The sequence below is a fragment of the Phalacrocorax aristotelis genome, chromosome 4 (assembly GCF_949628215.1).
Source record: "Phalacrocorax aristotelis chromosome 4, bGulAri2.1, whole genome shotgun sequence".
Classification (NCBI taxonomy): domain Eukaryota; kingdom Metazoa; phylum Chordata; class Aves; order Suliformes; family Phalacrocoracidae; genus Phalacrocorax; species Phalacrocorax aristotelis.
Genome location: NC_134279.1, coordinates 81,371,875 through 81,380,749, shown reverse-complemented (window position 1 = coordinate 81,380,749; position 8,875 = coordinate 81,371,875). Strand labels below are relative to the sequence as shown.

Genomic DNA, 8,875 nt, shown 5'->3' with positions numbered 1-8,875 from the left:
GTGCCTGTCCGGCGCTATTAGCAGGAATAATTAATTACCTGACCTGCCATTTCACCGGAAAGCAGCAAAAATCTGTGGCAGCACCTTCTGCCTTTTCTCCCACTCTCGACCAGCGAGGGGCGTGTATTTGCAGACCTAACCCTCCTGCGGCAACTCCAGCGCTGGACGAGGCTAGGAGCAAGGGCATGTGCCACCGACCTCGCCATGTGTTGGAGCTCCTCTCCATGGACAGCATCAGGAGCTGTTTTTTTTCCTTTTCTCTCTGGCACCTCGCATTTCTCCTTGGAGAAGGCAAATCCATGCTACGTCACTGTCAGGAGCTGCCCTGCCTTCAGTTTGAGTCCTTGGCCAAATCTACCTGTCATTTGCATGTCCTTCTTCTAGCTAATCTGTGTAAGAGGGAGTTTGGGGCGTTTACCCCCTCTGCTAGCTCAGGTCCTTGGCCTCTCTGTGGGGTGGGAAAAGCAACTTTCATCTCCCACCTTGACTTTATTTCCCCATCCCAACCCCACTGGAGGACCCCAGGAGTTCAGGCTGGGGGGTGCTCTTGGAAATGGGGGACTGGGAGACTGAGGGCCAGAAGTGTTTTACATGGTCTCAAGGTGGCCACGGCCAGACAGACATGGCTTCCACCCCCAGCCACACACCATGGGGCAGCCCGTGCCCCCCCAAACACCAGCCGTGGCCCCGAGCTGCCCCACACCTCCCCTGACCCACTGCATGGGGCAATGTCAGGGCTCAGCTGTATTGGGAGAGCTCTTGTTTTTGGGGCACAGAGAGCGATGAGACACGGCAAGGCTGCGGGGGACGGAGCCAAGGCACCACCGGACCCGGAATGTCCCCTGTCCCAGGGCCCTGTGGGGGAAGGTGCTGGGGTGGGGGGGTCCATGCAGCATCCCACCATCCCCAGCCAGGGACATGGCCTGACCCGGTGGAGCCCTGTCCTGGGGCGGGAGGGGGGTGGAAAGGGAAGAGTTAAAGGGAAGGCGAGCAGATCCTCCCTCCATCCTCCCCTTCCTCGCTGTTAGGCTGCTGCTTTGACAGGGGGTGGGGTCGGGGGTGGCCGCCTTTTGCCGCAAGAAGGGGGGGGAAACGTGGCTGCGAGTGTGTCTGTGTGTGTGTGTGTGTGTGTGTTGGTGTCATATGGCAAAATGAGCTGAGACCCCTCGGACGGGAGCGGCCGCCCGGCTGCGAAGCCACCGCCGCCTGATCCCATCGCTGCCCACCGGGGACCAGCGACCGCCCCCGGCATCCCCGCCAAGAGTAAGGCTCGGGGTGGGGAAGGAACTGGGAGCAACTGGGAAGCGGTACTGGGGCGGGGGGGGGGGGGGGAGGGCGGGGTGGACGTGGGAGACGTGGGATGGAGTGGGGGAGTGGGGTGACAAGGTTGGGGTCCCTGGAGGGTGGGAGAGATGTGGGGTGCACGGAGAGCAAGGCGGGGGGGCACGACGACGACACGGACCTGATGCTGGAGCTTCGCTTGCCCGAATCACCCACCCAGATATAATTTGGGGGGGGGGGGGGGGGGGGGGGGGCAGTTTTTTGGGGGTGGAGGATGGACTGCCAGCACCGATTTCTGGTGTGATGGAGGGGAGGGAAGCTTGTTTGTGCCTAAAGTCGCAGCTGCCTGGATTTGGCCCCGCGGGGCCGTTTTGATGTGACAGCACCCAAAAATAGAGTGCAAGGTGGGGGGGGGGGGGCAGACCTGTTTGCCAGTGCCCAGCAGGATCAGGTTATTTCCCCCTCCTTCCCCACCCCCCCACCCCAGCCCCCCTGCCTCTTCCTCAGCTTCTTTTATTTATTTCTTTATTTCTTTTTGCCGTGATGTCAGGGAGGGGAGCGGTGGCTGGGGATGGGGGTTGGATTCAAGCAAAGGAGCTTGCTGGCAGCCGAGTGATTAACGTGCAGTTGCTGGGAATTATGTCATCTGCCTCGGTGCTGGGTGGCCCTTGCCCAGCAGCGGTGGGGAGGGAGGGAGGATGCTGGGGGGGACGTCACGCTACAGGGCTCCCCGCTTGGGACTTCACCCAAGGAGGCACCGATGCCTCCCCGGCTTTACGAGGACGCGAGCATTGCACGTTCCCCCCCGCACCCGTTGCAACCCCCAACCCATGGGTGCACGCTGCCGGGGCTGTGGGTGCAAAGCTGCCCCACTGCCCTCGGCTCCCCGGGATGCCCAGGCCCAGGGGCTGCATCCCCACGCAGGAGAGGAGCAAGTTGCTGCTCTTCCCAATCTCTCATCCCGCTCGCTGGCCCAGCAGCCGGGTTTGGAGCAGCCGGGGAGGGTGTCGTGATGAAGGAAGGATGAAGGCAGGCATCCCCTCTGCCAGCTCCCCGGGGAGAGATCGGGGCTGGAGCTGCTGCACTGCAGCAGAGAGCCCCATCCGGGGATGTGGGTGTGCCCGGAGGGGAGGGCAGGGACCCCCTCTGCCACCCCCAACCTCTCCTCAGAGCCAAGGCGAGACGCTGGGGACCTGTGGCTGCAAATGGCCCCCCAGGCTGGCCGGTCCCTCTGCTCCAGAGGACGGCATTGGGCTGCTGGATGCTCCACAGCCTCCTGAGCATCCCCCTGAGCATCCTCTGCCTCTTCCTCACACGAGTGGGGAGCTGGGGAAGGGGGGCAAGTCCTGCCAGCTGTGTCAGGTGTGGGTCCCCGCTGCACATCAACACCCTCTTTCCTCTGCTCCGGACCCATGCAGCCCCATAGAGCCCCATCCAGGCCCACACAGCCCCATGAAGGCTGTGCAGCCCCATGCACCATGGCAGAGGGGTCGGGCAGGGAGAGGAGCAGTTAGGTGCAAGCAGGGGGGCTGCAGGGAGACGTGGAGCAGAGGCAGGAGGGGTGGGCAGGTGCTGTAGTAGGGCCGTGCTGGCATTTTCCTGCCCCACATGGTGGTACGCGAGAGTGGTGATGGCAACATCATCTTTAATTCAAGCTGGGAGTCAGCAGGTGTAATTCAAGCCAGGGGATGCCACTTGCCCTGCAGGACAACCTTTGGCAACTCCCTTAGCCCTTCTGTGTTCTGCTTTCAACACCCTCCAGCACATCCTTCATCCACAAACCCGCTCGGGCAGCGGATTATGCCAGCAGCCGAGCCCTCAAGGGAGATCCAGGCATTAAAAGAAGGTGCAGGATCTAAAAGCACCCCCAGCCTTGAGCAGCCAGGGGTGGGAGGCTCCTCCATCACGTGCGGTTCGTTCACCCGTCCCCTCTCCACGCAGGGAACTGTGCGCCGTGCGGTTTGTTTATGTGTGGCCCTGGTTCGAGCGGCGATCTGCCGTGGCTATATATAGCATGCGATGCTGTCATCCGAGTTCAGCCTGGCTGGGGAATTTATTTTCTGCAAAGGCTGAGAGGCGAATGGTCTGAGAACAGGCGTGGAAATGCCAGAGCGGTGGGATTCCCTGTCTGTGGTGTCTGGGCTCCCGCATGGGAACCGGGCACGTTGTCCTGACTGTTGGCCTTGCAATGACAACACGGCAGAGGAGGAATCTGTGGAGGGGCTGAAATTTCCCCCTTTGGCTCCTTGCTGCAGGGGCGAGCATTTAAAAAGCGGTGCAGTGGCGTGCGTGGCTGCATGGGCTCCATACAGGGATGGGACTCCTTCTTCCTGGAGCTCTTTGCTGGGTCACCGGGCTGATGTCAAGCTGGGACAAACCCCCAGCCCCCAGACCCAAAAGGAGGAGGTAGAAAAGCATCCAAAAGTCCAATATCTGGTTGCAGGACCCCAAATATATGGGAGACAGCAGTGACTTGTCTTACTAGAGATGGGACTGGGAGAGCCCCAGCACCCACTGCAGCGTCCACCACAGGGGTATCGTCATCTCATGGTGCATGACGAGGGCATCTCTCGCCCACCTATCCCTCTCCAGAGGAGGAAAGACGGTCTCCTGCCTTGCAAAAAAAAAGAAAAAGTTGGGGAGGGTGGTTTCCAAATGCACAGTGAAAACCATGTTGCATCAGCAGTCAGAGGCACTCGCTGGATGATAACTCAGTCTGAAGCAGGAATCTGGATAAACCGGGCTACAAAAAGTTTCTGCCGGGAGTCATGTCCCAACAGGGAAGCTTAAGAGTTAAGAAGGTGTTGCTGGAGCTGTCGTAAGGCTTAAAATCTGTTTTCTCATGAAGGGGAACCAAGTGCACCAAGGAAAAGCCCAGCCATGCCCGGGGCTGTCAGAGAAATCCAGCAAACAAAGGGTGAAATGAGATTTCTTGTTTCCCTTTGCGGAGGATCTTTCCCCATTAGTCATTCTTGTCACAGGAGCTGGCAAACGCGGTTATTATTTGAGGGATCGGAAAGTGAAATGGAGGCATGCATCCAGGAGCCCAGGCAACTCTGCCCCATGGGTTGGGGGGAGCAGGCAGGGACCCCCTCAGCCCCTCTAGCTCACCCACACTTCTCCATGGGCAAAGCCTTTAGACCCTATGTTAAGTCCCTGCATTCCTCCTTCGGCTGGGCTTCCCCCAGACTGGGAGTCCTTTCCTTGCAGGACACGGTGGCACCAGGAGCCACAGGTAGGCTGTGATGCTCTATCCCGGAGCTGGTGGTGGTTCAAGGGCTTTGAGACCCTGCAATAAGCTGGGTGGCTCCTGGCAGGGAGCAACATGCACCCAAACTCAGCTCTCCCATCACCCCGTGGCCCCAGGCACTGCTGTGGGGGGAAAAGGCATGGAGCACTGGCCTCAAAAAATGACACGTCCCCACATTTTTTGAAAGCCAGGGACTGGAATTTTGTATTTTCCCACTGTTCCCGTAGGAACATGTCTTGGTGGGGTGGTGGGTAAGAAGGACATCTCTTCTGAGATGCTCACGGTGGTGGTCCCAGAGCAGGAGGGGACCAGGCACAGCCAGGTGGAGGTTCACCTTCCCAGGAGGGGCAAGAAGGCCCACGTAGCTCCTGAAACAGCAAGTAAAGAAAACAAGCATTAAAGCAGCCATCAGGAAAGAGGAAGGTGGCTTATGCCTTATAATCTAGGGTTGGCTGGAACCAAGAGCTCTCCTGGCAGAGGGAGGTGAAAGTCCCCTTGATCCAACAGAGGAGCTGCAGCAGCTCCTGCTTCATCTCAGTGCAGCTGCTGCAGGGCTTGAAATCAGGCTTCCAGCTCTCCTACCCAATTTTCCCCCCTGAAAAATTGTTTTTTCCAAGGAATATGTGGTTCTTACTGATTTTACCTGGCTCCTGAGCCAGAAGGACAGGCTTTGTCTGAGTCTTGCTGGAGTTTGACCCAAGATGAGCTGTGGTGGCCAGGCCTTTCCCTTCCCCTCCCCCGCACTGACTGCTGCCATGGCCACCACCTTCTTTCCTACTTGCGTGCATCGAGTTTTGGGGTGGTCACAGAGGCTGGAAAAGTTTTGGGTTTTCCTTTGGATGACAGCAGGAGGGTTGTGGGATAACATGACTCCAGAAGCTGGAGCCTCACTGGAGCACGGAGACCACAGGCAGCTCCTGTGCACGGAAGGATCCAGGATGGTGACAGCTCCATCAGCCTGGGCTAGCTGAGACATCGGAGAAACATTCCTGGCCTCCAGAAGTGGTAGCTCAGGGATTTAGTCAAGGATCTGAGCTTTCCTTTTTGCTCCGTGATTTTTTTGATTGCTTTCTGTGTGCCCTTTAGCATCTTCTGGCATCCTCACCACTCCCACAGCCCACCCAATGGCCACCTCCAGCCTTTCCGTCCTCAGCTGGTACCAGTGGGTGCTGCCGGAGTCTGAACTTGCACTGATCGATGCAGAAAGAACTCACACACCTCATTCCCACACCAGTACAGAGACAAGCAACCCCCCTTTTCTTTTGGGGGTGGATCCTGATCGTGGGCCAGTGAGATGCTCCAGGTTTAGACAGACGTAACGGAGCCCGTTCTCTTTGTAGGAAGCTCAGAAGAAAGACAATCATATTAGTAACACATGCCGCTCTTCACACAAACAACCCCACAAATATTTATCAGCTGGAGAAATACATGGGCTTGGAAGTTGCCAAGTAACATAACAAGAGGCCGTTTTAAAAAAATATATGTGCGTCTGCGGGTGACGAATTAACCAATTCCCGTGGTATGTGGCCCAAACACATTTTTTCCTCTGGAAGCCCAGCACCAGTAATAATAACAATGAGCCAGGCCAGGAAATAAACCTGTGATAGGCAATTTCTAACCGTGTGTCCAGCACCTAGTGAATCCCGGGGCAAACCAGTCCCCTGCCGGGAATCTCCGCAAGCAAAGCAATGCCCGCCAGATCCTTGTCTGCCAGGGAGAAAGTGGGAAGGAGGATGGGACTGGGATGTTTATTTTACAAGGGAGGTGAGAGCAAGCCCAGTGCACTCTATTGGGTTTCATCCTGCATTGATGCGCCTCTCCTATCTCTCTGTAGGACCGCTCTTCTCTATAGGCTCAGATTTGCAAGATGCCTTGTTGCAGACCCTATATCGCCCGGTGGTTCTGCACATTTCCCTCCCTCCAGCCCCAGGGCCGAGCAGCAGGGCACATTGCACCTCTTCCTCTCCAAACCAGGAGGCTATGTCCAATAAATCCAGCAGGAATAGTGCCCACCCCAGCCTGCCCAGGCACGGTCTGCGCTCTCCAGATGGCCAGGATTCTCCTGTTTCCCTGTCACTAAATCCTGCTAAATCCTTGCTGTAAAGGCGAGTGTGCAAGTTTTCAGGGGGTTATTCCGGGAGTAAGTGTACTTCTGTACAGTGCTGAGCACAGTATGGCCCTGATGGGCTCTGCTAGGGCGGCCAGGAGAGACAGGTGAGTTCACAGATGAGTGGAGATCTTGTCCCGTTCCTCTTTCCATGGGGAAGCCTTGGCTTGTGGGGTTGGGATTTGGTGGAGATGTTCCTGTAGAAGTCCACCGCCTCCTCCCCACCATCACCAGAGAGCATGGCCTGAGGGTTTTGCAAGAGGGTTGTTATTTTGGGACCACTTTGGGGTTCCTCCCTGAACCAAAGCATGAGGAGAGGCCCCCTGGGCACAAAACTGGTAGGCAAAGTCAACCAGGTGAGCATCTCCAGCTGCGTGGCTTTGGGGAGGACGGACACTGCCCGCCCTCGGCGTGCCCGGGGGGGCAAGAGGAGGCAGACGGCCGAAGCGATGGTAGCGGGTGTTGCCCAGAGAGGTTGTAGATGCCCCATCCCTGGAAACATTCAAGGATGGGAGCTCCTCCCTCAGCTCACGGCCATTGCAGCACCCTGCAGACACGCACCGGAGAGGAGGCACAAGGGGAGGTCAGAGCTTTTATTAGCCCAGCTGCTGGAGCTGCAAAAAACAGACCACTTTTTGGGCACAGGAGCTCATCTCATTGTCCCTGCTTTCTAATTATATCAGTTGATCTAGTACAAGCTCATTCCACTCCCTGTGGACCATGCCTTCATCACATCCCCAGCTCTGCCCTTCACAAGCACTTGGAGTAACAGCCAAACCATCCCGCCTGAGATGCTGAGGATGGGAGGAGCGGCTGTCCCACCTCAGACACTTCCCTGCAGCGGGGTCTCCTGCCTCCAGCAATGCAAGGGATTGCAAGGGGAGAGGGGACAGGGACATGATGGTGTTGGTTTTTGGGCAGACCGCTCATCTTGCCCTGTGGTTGTCCACCCAGGGTGATTGCTCTCAGCAGTGGCATGGAAAGCCAGGGAGAGCTGTCCCTGTAATGGCTTCTCAGGGCATCTCAGAGAGGCCAGGACAGAAAGCAGAAGAGGAAAACATCCCAAAAACCATCAGGGATGCTGGGCTGAGATGGGCAGAGCTGCACCCCCATGTCCCCTGCGCTTCACAGAGCAGCTCCCCAGCTCCCACAGCTCTCCTCCCCCAGGTCCTGCTCTCCCTGCCCAGGGCTGGGGCTCTCTGTGAAAGTCCAGGACCTGTTCCTGGCTCAAATTTCTACCTCCTCAAATAAATACAATTCTCAAAAGGCCTCTAGGAGAAGCCACAGCTCCTCCCAGTTTCAGCTCAGCAAGGGCATAAATACCTGCCTCTAGGAGCAAGCCGAATACAGCCCATAAAGCATGGCTCTCGTGCCAGTCTCGGGGAGACCCCTGATGTTCTCCACAGCTTCCAGCTCCTCCTGTAATGCAAATAATAAATCACTGCTGCTGAGCTGGTCCCCAGCCAGCCATTGCACAGCAGGAGTTTGCTCTCCTCCTTCCTCCAGTCTGCAGGCTGCTGCACTCTTCCTCCCAGCTGCTGCGCTCTTCTTCCCCCCCAGGGGTTTTCTGAGCTGGGATGCAGTTGCAGTTGCATTTGCAGACCCCAGGCGTTGATCTCTTTGGGGATCAGCACGCCCCCAACAGCCAGGAGTGGTTTTAGTGGTGTTGAGTCCTGACTGAAGGGTTTGTTCTGTTTTGTGCTCTGCTACTGGCATTTCGTGTGGCCCCTGGCACGTTCCTTAACCCTGCCTGCCTCCGTTTCCCTCTGCTAGGCTGTATCGCAGCCCCGCAAGCCCAAGGCAGAGATGGTAAGGGATTGTACTGAGTGGGAACTAAACTGGGGACTAGGGTGAGATATTTTAAAACCCAATCTTGTCACTAAGGCAGTGAATATGTGACCTGCACATGTCTGGGGCAGGTAATCCCCTGCAGGCAATGACAAGCCTGTTTTCCATCAGAGCCCGAAGAAACTCAGCTCACTTGTGATCTGTGGCTCAGGAGGGCTGTGTGACACCAGCCAAACTAACCCACGGCCTGTTGACATTCCTCAGTGCCAGCCAAGGGCTTCGTTTTCCCCTCCATGCTCGTGGGGAGCCCAAATTAGCTTTTAATAATAGTATTAAAAAAAAAATCCCTGGGCAAACAATCCAGCCCAGGCACCCGACAGGACTGCAAACACTCCCCGAGGGGCACCAGGTGCAGTGCATTCCTGATAGCTGGAAAAGAAAGGAGGGAT

At 57.1% G+C, this 8,875-nt stretch overlaps 1 protein-coding gene across 1 annotated transcript in view; it reads left to right on the top strand.

Moving 5' to 3' along the window:
- The first annotated feature begins 1,072 nt into the window (after positions 1-1,072).
- LZTS3 (leucine zipper tumor suppressor family member 3) overlaps positions 1,073-8,875 on the top strand; it is a 55,849-nt gene continuing 48,046 nt past the window's right edge. Inside the window, exon 1 of the mRNA XM_075092201.1 lies at positions 1,073-1,263. The gene's annotated coding sequence lies outside the window, so the exon portion shown is untranslated. The remainder of the gene's footprint in view (positions 1,264-8,875) is intronic.